General features: G+C 41.4%; 1 protein-coding gene across 1 annotated transcript in view; it reads left to right on the top strand.

Annotated features, from left to right (window-relative positions):
- GNA14 (G protein subunit alpha 14) overlaps positions 1-12161 on the top strand; it is a 228873-nt gene that overhangs the window by 93240 nt on the left and 123472 nt on the right. The window lies entirely within an intron of this gene.

Genomic DNA, 12161 nt, shown 5'->3' with positions numbered 1-12161 from the left:
CTAGTCATCTGTTAATGGATAAAAACAATGAAACTATGAACTCCTGACATTACTTGTATGGCATTTTATTTAATTAATTTTTTTTTTTTTTTTTTGAGGCGGAGTCTCACTGTGTGGCCCAGGCTGGAGTGCAGTGGCCTGATCTCAGCTCACTGCAAGCTCCGCCTCCCGGGTTTACGCCATTCTCCTGCCTCAGCCTCCCTAGTAGCTGGGACTACAGGCGCCCACCACCTTGCCCGGCTAGTTTTTTGTATTTTTTAGTAGAGACGGGGTTTCATCGTGTTAGCCAGGATGGTCTCGATCTCCTAACCTCGTGATCCGCCTGTCTCAGCCTCCCAAAGTGCTGGGATTACAGGCTTGAGCCACCACGCCCGGCCACTTGTATGGCATTTTATAGTGGCTTTTCTGATTCTCACTCTTCTTTTTAAAAATATTTCTGATCCTTTATTTGGCCTCTAAAGATGGATTTGTTCATTTGAGGGAACAAATTAGTTTGACTGGTTTGGGAAGTTATTTTGACCCACAGAATGGAATGTATAAAACCGGGCATGATAGATAAACTTAGCCATACCCCATCCTCATTGCCTGGCTCAGCCTTGTAGGGGTCTGTAGAGTTCTAGAGGGGACACTGTAATGCATTTTAATAGGTACCTGGTGACACCTTAATTGTGAAGCCTGATTCAATTCCTGTATAAAAGTCTTTTTTAAAATTCTGACCTAAGTTAGTGTTTGTAGTGAAAACACTGGGACTGTTCAAACATTTGAGAATTATGATTATGGCAAGAGAGTTGTCTGAAGAGGGTCTTTTTTTTTTTTTTTTTTTGAGACGTAGTCTTGCTCTGTGGCCCAGGCTGGAGTGCAGTGGCGCGATCTCGGCTCACTGCAAGCTCCGCCTCCCGGGTTCACACCATTCTCCTGCCTCAGCCTCCCGAGTAGCTGGGACTACAGGCGCCCGCCACCTCGCCTGGCTAGTTTTTTGTATTTTTTTAGTAGAGACGGGGTTTCACCGTGTTAGCCAGGATGGTCTTGATCTCCTGACCTTGTGATCCGCCCATCTCGGCCTCCCAGAGTGCTGGGATTACAGGCTTGAGCCACCGCGCCTGGCCTGAAGAGGGTCTTATATTGTCTACATTTCCATTTAGCTAGGAGTCAGCTAGAAAAGTGAAGCTTAGGAAGTCAGGAGGAATGGGTCTATTCTTCTCAAAAAAGTTAAGGAGACTTTTGTTTGGGTGAAGGCATGAAGGACTCTATTTTTTTCCACCATTCCCTTAACTTGGGGAAAATAGAAAATTAGTAACTCCTCATTTAAGGCATAAGGTGAGGCATTAGGCATTGTCTTTCTGCAAAGTTCTGTGCTTTGGCTACTCAAGATAGAAAGGAAGCTAGCTGAATCCATTGTTGGAGTAGCTGTTGGAACCAGGGTAAGGTGATATTACCTTGAATAAAATTGGTGAGGAAAGTTAAAACATCCTCCCTTTAAGATGGGGGAGGAGGCTAGGCACAGTGGCTCACGCCTGTAATCCCAGCATTTTGGGAGGCCAAGGCAGGCGAACTGCCTGAGCTCAGGAGTTCAAGACCAACCTGGGGGCAATATGGGAAAACCCCATCTCTACAAAAAAAACCAAAACAAACAAACAACAAAAAATACCATACTTAGCCAGGTCTAGTGTCGTGCACCTGTGGTCCCAGCTACTTGGGAGGCTGAGGTGGGAGGATCACTTGAACCTGGGAGATGGAGGCTGCAGTGAGCCGAGATCGTGCCACTGCACTCCAGCCTTGGTGACTAAGACCCCCACCTCAAAAAAAAAAAAAAAAAAAAAAAAAAAAAAAGACTGGGGAGGAAAAAAAATTATTTAAACTATTAAGTAATTAATTTTATCTAAGTAGCTTATTTCTGCTTTAACTTATATATTTTCCTTAAATTTAGTGTGGCTTATTCTTATATTCATAGAGTTTTTAAAAAATGAAGTGTGAAAAAATTATAGCCCTTTCCCAGCAATTCTCAAACCTGAATAATTGAATAGCCATGGACATTTCTAGGGGCAAGCCCTGGCATCACATAGTTTTCTTAAAGCTCTCTAGGTAATTCTCATGGGTAGCCATGGGTGAGGATTACATACCTAATATTTTCAGAATCAACTTCTGGTCTAAAGCCAATGTTGTATGTTACATAAGAAGGGTAAACTCACCACCGCCTGGTTGAAGTATTTTCTATCTGTAGGTTTAGTTCAACAGTTTAAAAGCTGAGCCTGAACATGTAAACCTATTAAACCATGACTGTGCCCCCAAAGAAAGGGGATGGAAGGACCATTTGTTTATGTGGCACTATTCATTAGGTAATTCGGGAGAGGGGAATGCACATATATCAGGTTGTTTCTTAAGTGTTGCTTTCTTTTGAATAAACCCTGAAGGGGAGAAATGGCCAAGGAAATTGTTTCTGTTGTACTAACCTCTTCTTTCACTTTACCAAGCTCAGATCTAAAGAATATCTTCCCAGCACATGTACCTTAGAGCTTAAAGTATAATAAAAAATAAAAATCTTCCCTTAATGCCAGCTTGCACATATTTGCACACACATGCTTGCCATCACTCTGTGACATGCACTTTCTTTTCTGCATGCCCTGTGGAAAGCTGTGCCCTTCTCCTGGAGCACGCCCTTTTCATCTCCCCCATCAACGTGTCAGGATGTAGACACCCTGGCCCTTCTTCCCTATGTCCTCTGGCCCAGAAGGGATGCCCTGTCCTTTGTCTTCAGCTCCCCCAGTCCTTTATCTCACTTGCACCTTTATTGTCTGAGCTTCCCCATGTTTGGCAAGTGCAGTGAGCTACTTCCCAGCCAGAGACCTCCCAGGAGCTATGCTGGTTGTCACAGGTGGAGCTTGGGACCAAGTTCCAAGGAGATGCCTCTGGGAAGTTGGACTCCATTCTAGGCAGTTGGACTTTGAACAGTTAATTGATGGGAATCAAGAAGCAAGAGGCATTTCTTAATAGTAATAAGAAATTTGTGGTGTCACAGGTAAGAATCCAGAGAAAAGATAGGTCCTCTGGTTTATGTCAAAGTGGTGAAAGCAACAGCCTTTAAATCATCCTCCAAGGGAAGAGGAAAAACAAAGCCAGCCAACAATGGAGAAGACCCAAATATTTAGCCCTGTCCTGCTTAGGTTCTTAGGGGAGGTTTTTTTTTCTTTTTTCTTCACCTTTTTTCAGTAATGGTACTTGCTAGGGGAGATACAACTCTGAATCAGGTATTTTGAAATTGTTTCTTTAGAATACGGAAGTAAACAAAGGCAGTAGCAGTCTTTCTTGGAAAACCATTATCGTCTGTCATACTTTTTCAGAGGCTTCTTCCAACTTTATACAGAAGGCAGACCCCAGTCTCTACCCTACCCTAGTTTTTTATGGGAAGAATGGCACACAATGACACCTGGGTCCAAGGTGTCTTCATCATACCTAATGGAGAACCTCATCTGGTTTCTACCATTTCCTAGATACATTTTCTAGAAGTGATTTTGCTCTCATTGGGGTTAGATGTACAATCCGGGAGCTCTATAAATCTCCCTCCTTTGGAAGTCTGGCTTTGCTGTGTCATATGGGGTATCTGAGCAGCTGGGTACACGGATCTAAGACTGCTACTTAAACTTTGAAATGCTTTAAAAGAGTGATTTTCAAAAATGTGTCTATATTCTTATTATGAAAAATCTTAAGTAAAGGTTTGAAGAAATAGTATAATGAACTCCCCTTCTCTGCCATCTAAACTCAGTAATTGTCAACATTTTGCCATATTTGCTTATCTATCTATCTAATCTATCTATCTATCTATCTATCTATCTATCTATCTATCTATCTATCTATCTATCGAATCTATCTGTTCTGTTTTGCTGGACAACGTAAAAGTGTAGACTTCATGGCATGGCACCTCCAAATGCTTCTTTGTTAAGAACCCTTCTACATAAACAAAATACATGGTCACATCTGAGAATATTAATAACATTTCCATTATATATTATCCAATCTATATTTAAATATCTTCAGTTGTCTTATGAATTATTTTTTAAAATATGTTTATGTTTTCCAACTGAATCCCCAGAAAGCTGGGAGACTGAGATAGATTTCAGAGGACAGAGTCCCATTTGTAAAAACGGGGCTGGGATCCTTCCAGGGTTGTGTTTCTAAATGGCTCTGAGGCCTGAGAAAAGTCATTTAGCCATTCTGAACTCATTGGCAAAATGAGGGGGTTGGATAAGGTAATCCCTAAGGGCTGCTCCAATTCCCTCTTCAAAAATATGATCATAAATTGCTAATAGAAAAACATTATGCAAATGATCCCCTGTTTTTTGAGAAAGTGTCTTTTTCCTCTTCATTCCTGATTAGGGAAATCTAGTCATGAGTGCTAAAGGTTACTTAATCTTCTGTGGTGTCATTTGCTCCCATGAAGTAATCATCTATTAACCACCGCACTCCTTGTTCCCCTGGAGCAGAACAGTTTTACACTTAGCTTTCTTCCTTGTACCATTTTTCCAGACCTTCTCTTGTTTTTCTATCATATTTTTGTTAATTATTGAAAAGATAGTTTCATCCTCTGCCAGAAAGTTTCCCAAGTGTGGGCCGTTCGTATCCCCAGCTAACCAGTATGTTGTTCTGAATGAAATATTGTTTGAGTAATTAGAATGAGAGTGCACAGCAAAATGTCTGTACTTGCACTAGAACATAAAAACACTGGAAAAAGCAAGGTGGTCTTCACTGATTTCACTGAGATTTTGTTGATGCACACTGCGTTCTGGTGACTTTCCCACTGGATCATAATTGCTCATGGGAATAATACATTTGGGAGATGTGTCTGGCTCTGGGAATTCACCGTAGTCTCACGGACTCAGCTGCTTCTCTCTCCTAATCTTTTTCTTTCTATTTCCCTCTCTTGTCCCTTTCTCTTTCTCCCATTCTCCTTTCTTTCTCGTTCACTTATTCATTCATTCATTTATTCCGTATATGCATGCAGTGCATGCTTCCTTGGTGTCAGCCCAGGGCAAGGCTGCTGTGGAGGGGCACCCCTAGACCCCTGAGTTTATTCTTAGTTTGGCCATAGCTCACTTCAAAATGAAGGGCTGCAAGAGGGTCATTGCCTGGATGAGAATGATTTCTTCTTAACCATGGTAACCCACGCTGTGTGGGGTGGAAAAATGTCTTTTCTTGTATAAATGTGTTTCCTGTTCGTACTGATTCTTGTAACTTCTAAATGTAAAATTATTAGTATCTTTAAAGTGCTGGAGGCTCTCAAAGAAGTTGTCCCCAAAAAGAAAGTGCATCCTCCCCAAACGGCTGAAGTTGTATCTGCCGAAGATACATTCTTTTTTTTTTTGAGACGGAGTCTCGCTCTATCGCCCAGGCTGGAGTGCAGTGGCCGGATCTCAGCTCACTGCAAGCTCTGCCTCCCGGGTTCCCGCCATTCTCCTGCCTCAGCCTCCCAAGTAGCTGGGACTACAGGCGCCCGCCACCTCGCCCAGCTAGTTTTTTGTATTTTTAGTAGAGACGGGGTTTCACGGTGTTAGCCAGGATGGTCTCGATCTCCTGACCTCGTGATCCACCCGTCTCGGCCTCCCAAAGTGCTGGGATTACAGGCTTGAGCCACCGCGCCCGGCCCGAAGATACATTCTTAACTGTACCTTAACTCTAACCCCATGCTGGGTTACCATGATTAAGAAGAGAAGGGGCTGTGGGAGGTGTGTGTGTCTGGGGAAGGGGGGGCGGTGGTAGGGCACATTAGTGAGTGGCACAAGGCAGTTTCCAAGCAAGCTTCTGATTTGGGAAACCTGGGGTTGGTTAGGAGTGAGAGAGGAGAGGGAGAGCTCTGAGCACACGGTTGTGAGTGGCCTGGGCTGTGAGGAAGAGGAAGGCTGGGTTCTGGGACTTGCTAACTCACACATGGAGATGTATTGTCATGTCCTGGTGGTGGCCTGGAATGATTCAGCTTTATAATGAATGCGTTTTATTCCTTTCTAAAACATTTGATCCAGGAAGTTAAAACTCAAAAATAAAGCCTTTTCCAGCTGCAGTGCTCAGGAATGGATTGCTTTCATCAGTATCATCTGTCATGGCCCCTCTTTTTCCCTTACATACCTGCCCCCACCCTGTTAGCATCTACCTCCACGTATCTGCCATGATGTGTTTGAATCCACTCTCTACATCTTTCATAGATATGCAACTGTGAAACCGCATTTTATGTGTGCTTTATTTATTTTTGTTTTTATTTTTTGAGATGGAGTCTCACTCTGTTGCCCAGACTATAGTGCAATGGAGGGATCTTGGCTCACTGCAGCCTCTGCCTCCTGAGTTCAAGCGATTCTCCCGTCTCAGCCTCCTGAGTAGCTGGGACTACAGGCACCCACCATCATGCCCGGCTACTTTTTGTATTTTTGTAGAGATGAGATTTCACCATGTTGGCCAAGCTGGTCTTGAACTCCTGGCCTCGGGTGATCTGCCCGCCTCAGCCTCCCAAACTGCTGAGATTACAGGCATGAGCCACCGTGCCTGGTCTTATGTGTGCTTTAAAATGAATGTTTAAGTAAATGGTATTACGAGACTCATTAGGCAACCTACATTCAGGTATTTATTTTTTCACTCAGCACTGCTTTCTAAGATCCATCTATGTGTTATGCTGTAGATTCAGCACACTCCTTTTCATTGCTGTAAAATATTTCCTCCAAAAACTACACATTTTTTTTCAGGCATTTGGTCAATATCCATTTATTCACAGTTATTAATGGTGCAGTGGACATTGTTGTGCATGTTACCTTGTGGACGTGAGGCCATGCCACTTTTTTCTCCAAGTCTTTACTTTTGAAATTTTTTAAACCTGCAGGAAGGTTGAAAGAATACAATAATCATCTGCTTGCCTTTTACCTAAATTATCCAAGAATTTAATCTTGCCATATATGCTTTTTCTCTAGATAGACACACACTCAGGCATACATGTGGGGATTTTTCTCTTTTTTTGAGATTGGGTCTCACTCTCACCCAGGTTGGAGGGCAGTGGTGCAGTCTCAGTTCATTGCAACTTAGGCCTCCCAGACTCAAGTGTTGCTCGCACCTGAGCCTCAGGAGTAGCTGGGAACGGCCCATGCCACCACGCCCAGCTAATTTTTTGTACTTTTGGTAGATACTGAGTTTCGTCATGTTGGTCAGGCTGGTTTCAAACTCCTGAGCTCAAATGATCCACCCACCTTAGCCTCCCTAAGTGCTGGGATTACAGGCATGAGTCACTGTGCCCAGCCATGTGTGTTTATTTTTTTACTGAACCTTTTAAAGTTTTAGACTTTACTCCCTAAGTATTCCATCACTGATTCCCTGATAATAATCATTCTCTAATGTAACCACAATAAAATTATCATGCCTAATAAAACCACAGTAATTCCGTAGTATCGTCTAATAACCGATCTAAAATGTGCACATTTTCATTTTTAAAAAAATGCTGCCAAATTCTCTTCAAAGCATCTGCACTAACTTATTGTTCCCAACAGCAATGCCTGAACATTTCTATTTCCCCACACGTCCACCAACGTTTTGTTATCTGACTTTATTTTTTGCTAGTCAGATGGAGGAAAAGTATCACTTTTACATTTGCATTTAAAAAAAGTAAAGGCAGCTACAAAAACATGCAACTCTAGTACAGGATTTTATCTTTAATTCTCGAGGTAGAAATGAGATCCCCATTTGGCTTCCAGCACAGGGTAATAAACGCCGTGTCAGTGAGCAACTTGGAACAGACAGGAGACGTTTTTCTGAAGATTTAGAAAGGAGTTACAGTGCAGCTCAGTTCTTCATTTCTATAAACACAGACCTTTGTCGGAGAATGTTTTGACACAGTTATCTTGGGGATCCAAAATTGTTTTGATGAAGTATTAATAGTATTTTAAAATTTATATAAAGTGGATGGCTTTAGTATCAAAATAGCTAACAGAATATGAATTCCTCACATTGAAAATAGCAAATAGAACAGACAGCATCCCTGCTCTTGCTAACAGTCAAACTTATACTAAAACTTTAAAGAAAATTTTAGCAAAAATGCTTAGGTTTGAACTATGACAACGAATAGATATGACAGGCTCATAACCAAGAGGGGATAGAATTGTATTTACTTTCTTATGCATAAATAATAAAACACTGTATCCCTATCACTCAGTAATTACCACTATTAAGTTTTGGTGACTATAATTCCAACTTACAAATGTGTGTGTATGTGTGTGCAAGCATAAAAATCATCCAAATCATCTTCACCTGAAAGTAACAGAGACCCTTTTAAGGGCTTGCTGTGGGCTGAGCACTGGCTGAGTGCTTGCAGTATTATAATTCCCATTTCCCAGATGAGGCCAATTGAGAGCCTGTTCATGGTGAGGCAGCAGGTAAATGGCAGACTGGGAATTTGAGCACAGGCAGCCTCTCTTAACCTTTACTATACTCCCTCCTGGCCAGGTAGGTTTTTTTTCATTACTTTCTTATTTACTGTACGGTAGACAGCATTTCGTGTCAGTAAATATTCATCTGCATTGATTTTCTTGGCCATATATTTCCATTGTGGAGAGTCAACATAACTAACTGGTCTCCTATCACTATGCATTTATTCTTTTCTCATTTTTGTTATTGTGTATCACACTGTGATTACTTTCCCATTACATAGGTATTTGGCCACTTGTCTAATGATGTCTTTAGATTGTACATCCTAGAATTGGAATTTTTGGATGATAACATCCCACCTTGAATGATGGTGATGCAAGCTGTCATATTATCCTTCATCTTGCTGTGCACACGAATAAATGGGAATGGATGTCTGTTTTCTGATATGCCCATTGACACTGGATTTTTTTTTTTTTTTTGTCAATTTTACCCCTCTTGCAAACAAAAATATGGTATGGCATGATTTTCATTTGCACTCCATGATAATGAGGACAAATAGTTTTCATATGCCTACTTGTATTCTCTTCTTGTGAATTGCCTTTATGTACTTTCCGTTTTTTTTCTATTGATGCTGTTTTTAAAAAACTGATCATTGAAGTTTTTTGCATATAAATCATTGACTCACCTGGGATTGATTTTGATGTGCCATATAGGTCTGATCTTGTTTCAATGTGGTTAAGATCTAGTCCCAGCAGTACTTTGAGATGCCATTTATGAAGATGGTAGGTGTAGTGCCTGGCACACATGGTTTCTCCATAAACATTCCTTCCCTTACTCTCTCCCTGTCTCTTGCATAGTCTTAGGGAGAGGTACTAAGGAAGGAGCCCAGGTATATCCAAGAGCTGGGCTAGGGGAGTAGGAAAGAACATGGCTAATTATTGAGATTTCACCCTTCCATGAATGATCAATACTTATGAAGCTCCTCTGAGAGACATATGAGAATAGTTAGCTCCCATAAGGTGAGTCTGGGACTTTGATGTGCCTTTTTTCTTGGGATATGTTTTTCCAGCAGGTCAAGTCATCATTAGGTAAATAGAGTGGTCCTCATTCATATTGTCATGTTGATGCAGCAGATGCAGTTTTCAGAAAACCATCATTGAGTTATGTTCACTTTTCTCCTGGCAGCCTGCAGTACAGTGTTCTGTTGGTTGGCACAGTTTCCGCTGCTTAATGCTGAATGGAAAATAAGTTAGAATCTGATAGTTATGGGCATTTCAATTGTGATGTTTAATAGCACTAATTGCATTGGCTACAAGAACCCAAAAATGCTTGGGCATTAAAAAGAAACTAAGGTAAAATAATAATGATATTAAAATTTATTCTTGTTTCTCTGATGTCATGAAGGCTACAACGGTAGGTCCTTCCGGAAGAGGTTGCTCTGCTCCCTTGCTGAGTGAATTGGGTCTTCTGTAACATTTGTTTCCTTTATTATATCAGAGTAATGATTCTTGGTGAGGTGATCTTGAAATTCTTAAAAGAGCAGAATGCAATTGTTATAAATAATATATCATAACAAAAAAGAGAATAAAATTCACCAGTTGGTGTAACTTGGGACATATCACAGAATATAGGACCAAGAAAAGTTCCAGTTTTCAATTCTCTTAGGAAAGCTCATCAGCAAATCTGTTCTTTCCAGAAACCAAAGCTATGAAAACCCCAAAAATGCTTGGAGTATCTTATCTCTCATTATTTTCATTTCCAAATCATTTTCTCAGATTTGCTCATCTCTCAGCCTCTCAAAGCCTCCACTGTCCTTCACTTTTCACCACCAACTCCCCACCAAAAGAAAAACAAATAATCTCCCAGAATCTGGATATGATAGATTCAATTTTATTTTAGGACTTTTGGGAATAATTGATTGCTTGTATTGAATTCCTTCCTTCCTTCCTTCCTTTCCTCTTTCCTCCTTTCCTCTTTCCTCTCCTTCTTTTCTTTCCTCTCTTTCCTCCCCTTTCCTCCTGTTTCTTTCTTTTCTTTCTTTCTTTCCCTCCCTCCCTCTCTCTCTCTTTTCTTTTCTTTTCTTTTCCTTCCTTCCTTTCCTTTCCTTTCCTTTCTTCCTTCCTTCCTTCCTTCTTTCTTTCTCTCTCTCTTTCTTTCTTTCTTTCCCTTCCTTTCCTTCCTTCCTTTCCTTCCTTCCTTTCCTTCCCTCCTTTCCTTCCCTTTTCCCTCCCTCCCTCCCTCCTTTCCTATCTTTTCTTGACAGAGTTTTGCTCCTGTTGGCAATAGGTATACCTTGGCTCACTGCAACCTCCGCCTCCCGGGTTCCAGTGATTCTCCTGCCTCAGCCTCCCAAATAGCTGGGATTCCAGGCACCCATCACCACCCTCGGCTAATTTTTGTATTTTTAGTAGAGATGGGATTTCACCACATTGGCCAGGCTGGTCTCGAACTCCTGACCTTAGGTGATCTGCCTGCCTCACCCTCCCAAAGTGCTGGGATTACAGGCATGAGCTACCACGCCCGGCTGCATTTCTTTATATTAAGGCTGTATTTGCAAATACTGGCCTTCTAAAATCACTGAAGATGATTTCTGCCAAATGAACCATGAAGAATGAAAAAGGATTATTTTTTTAAAAAGCCAAGAACATGGCCCTAACTCTTTTTCTTATTGTTTCTTGTTGCCCAAAGATGCTGCTCAGATCCAGTAGGAGAATAATCCTTCCTATTTTTCACTATATTTCTCCCTAGGGGCTGGAATTGACCAGACTTTAGGAGCAGGGAAGGGTCCCGTGAAAGAGGGCTTCAGCTTCCAGTCCGGAGGCAGCTTCAGAACTTGATGACCCAGTGATTTGGGGTCACTTGAAGGGTGGGTGGGTGAGTGTCTGAGCATGTATATGATGAGGTCCTGCTTTTTCTAGTCCCTTGACTAGTTTTGTGCCTGCCGCAAGATGTACTTCATGGGGGCTTAGGGGCAGGCTGGCATGGATGGAGATGAGTTTATGCCAGTGGTTGACCACATAAAGGAAGTCTAAAGACTGATTATCTGCAGGACAGAGTTTGAGTTGTCAGCATTAGTAGATGAGTAGAAACTGAAGATTCAAAATTTGAAAAAGGATGAGGAGGGAGAGGAGGAAAAGAACAGCTAAAGAATGTATAATATATCAAACTGTGTCAAAGCATGCTAGCCAAAGATGCTTGATTTACATTGCTTGTTGATTTGTAGGCACATACATCGTGTATAAAGTATAATGAAAATTTTCAGCTAATCTGCCAAAAAGGTTGAAAATTTTCCCTTTGAACCTATGATGGAAAACAATTGAGCAATGTATGTGTTGAGGGCGGGATAGGGGAAGACCAAGCAGACTGCCTGAAGATATTCCTTATCAGGAAAATCAGAGCTGAATTTTCATTTCCATACTGAATTTAAAACAGGAGCTGGGCCCGCAATAGCATAACCAGTAAGGAAAAATGTGAAGTCTGATCTTGAGTCCTAGCATAGCTAAATTTCCAGTGTTTGAGAGCGAATACGAAGGTGACCATTTTAATTGGCACACTTTACCCCATGACTAATTTTGTTGCCCCTGTGGACAACCTGACCTTAACAAAGCCTTGTCAAGCCCATCTCATTTCCATCTCCCATTTGATTCTCTTTGAACTTCCATGTGTAAACAATGGTTGGATTATAGAATAGATAAAGTGAGATTTAACAGCTGCTTTGAAGATAGTTTAAATGTACTTTTAATTAGTATTGTTGAATTGATTTCATGCTGTAG

The sequence above is a fragment of the Piliocolobus tephrosceles genome, chromosome 14, assembly GCF_002776525.5.
Source record: "Piliocolobus tephrosceles isolate RC106 chromosome 14, ASM277652v3, whole genome shotgun sequence".
Lineage (NCBI taxonomy): Eukaryota > Metazoa > Chordata > Mammalia > Primates > Cercopithecidae > Piliocolobus > Piliocolobus tephrosceles.
The sequence above is the reverse complement of the archived record's forward strand: the minus strand, read 5'-3'. Positions and strand labels throughout refer to the sequence as shown.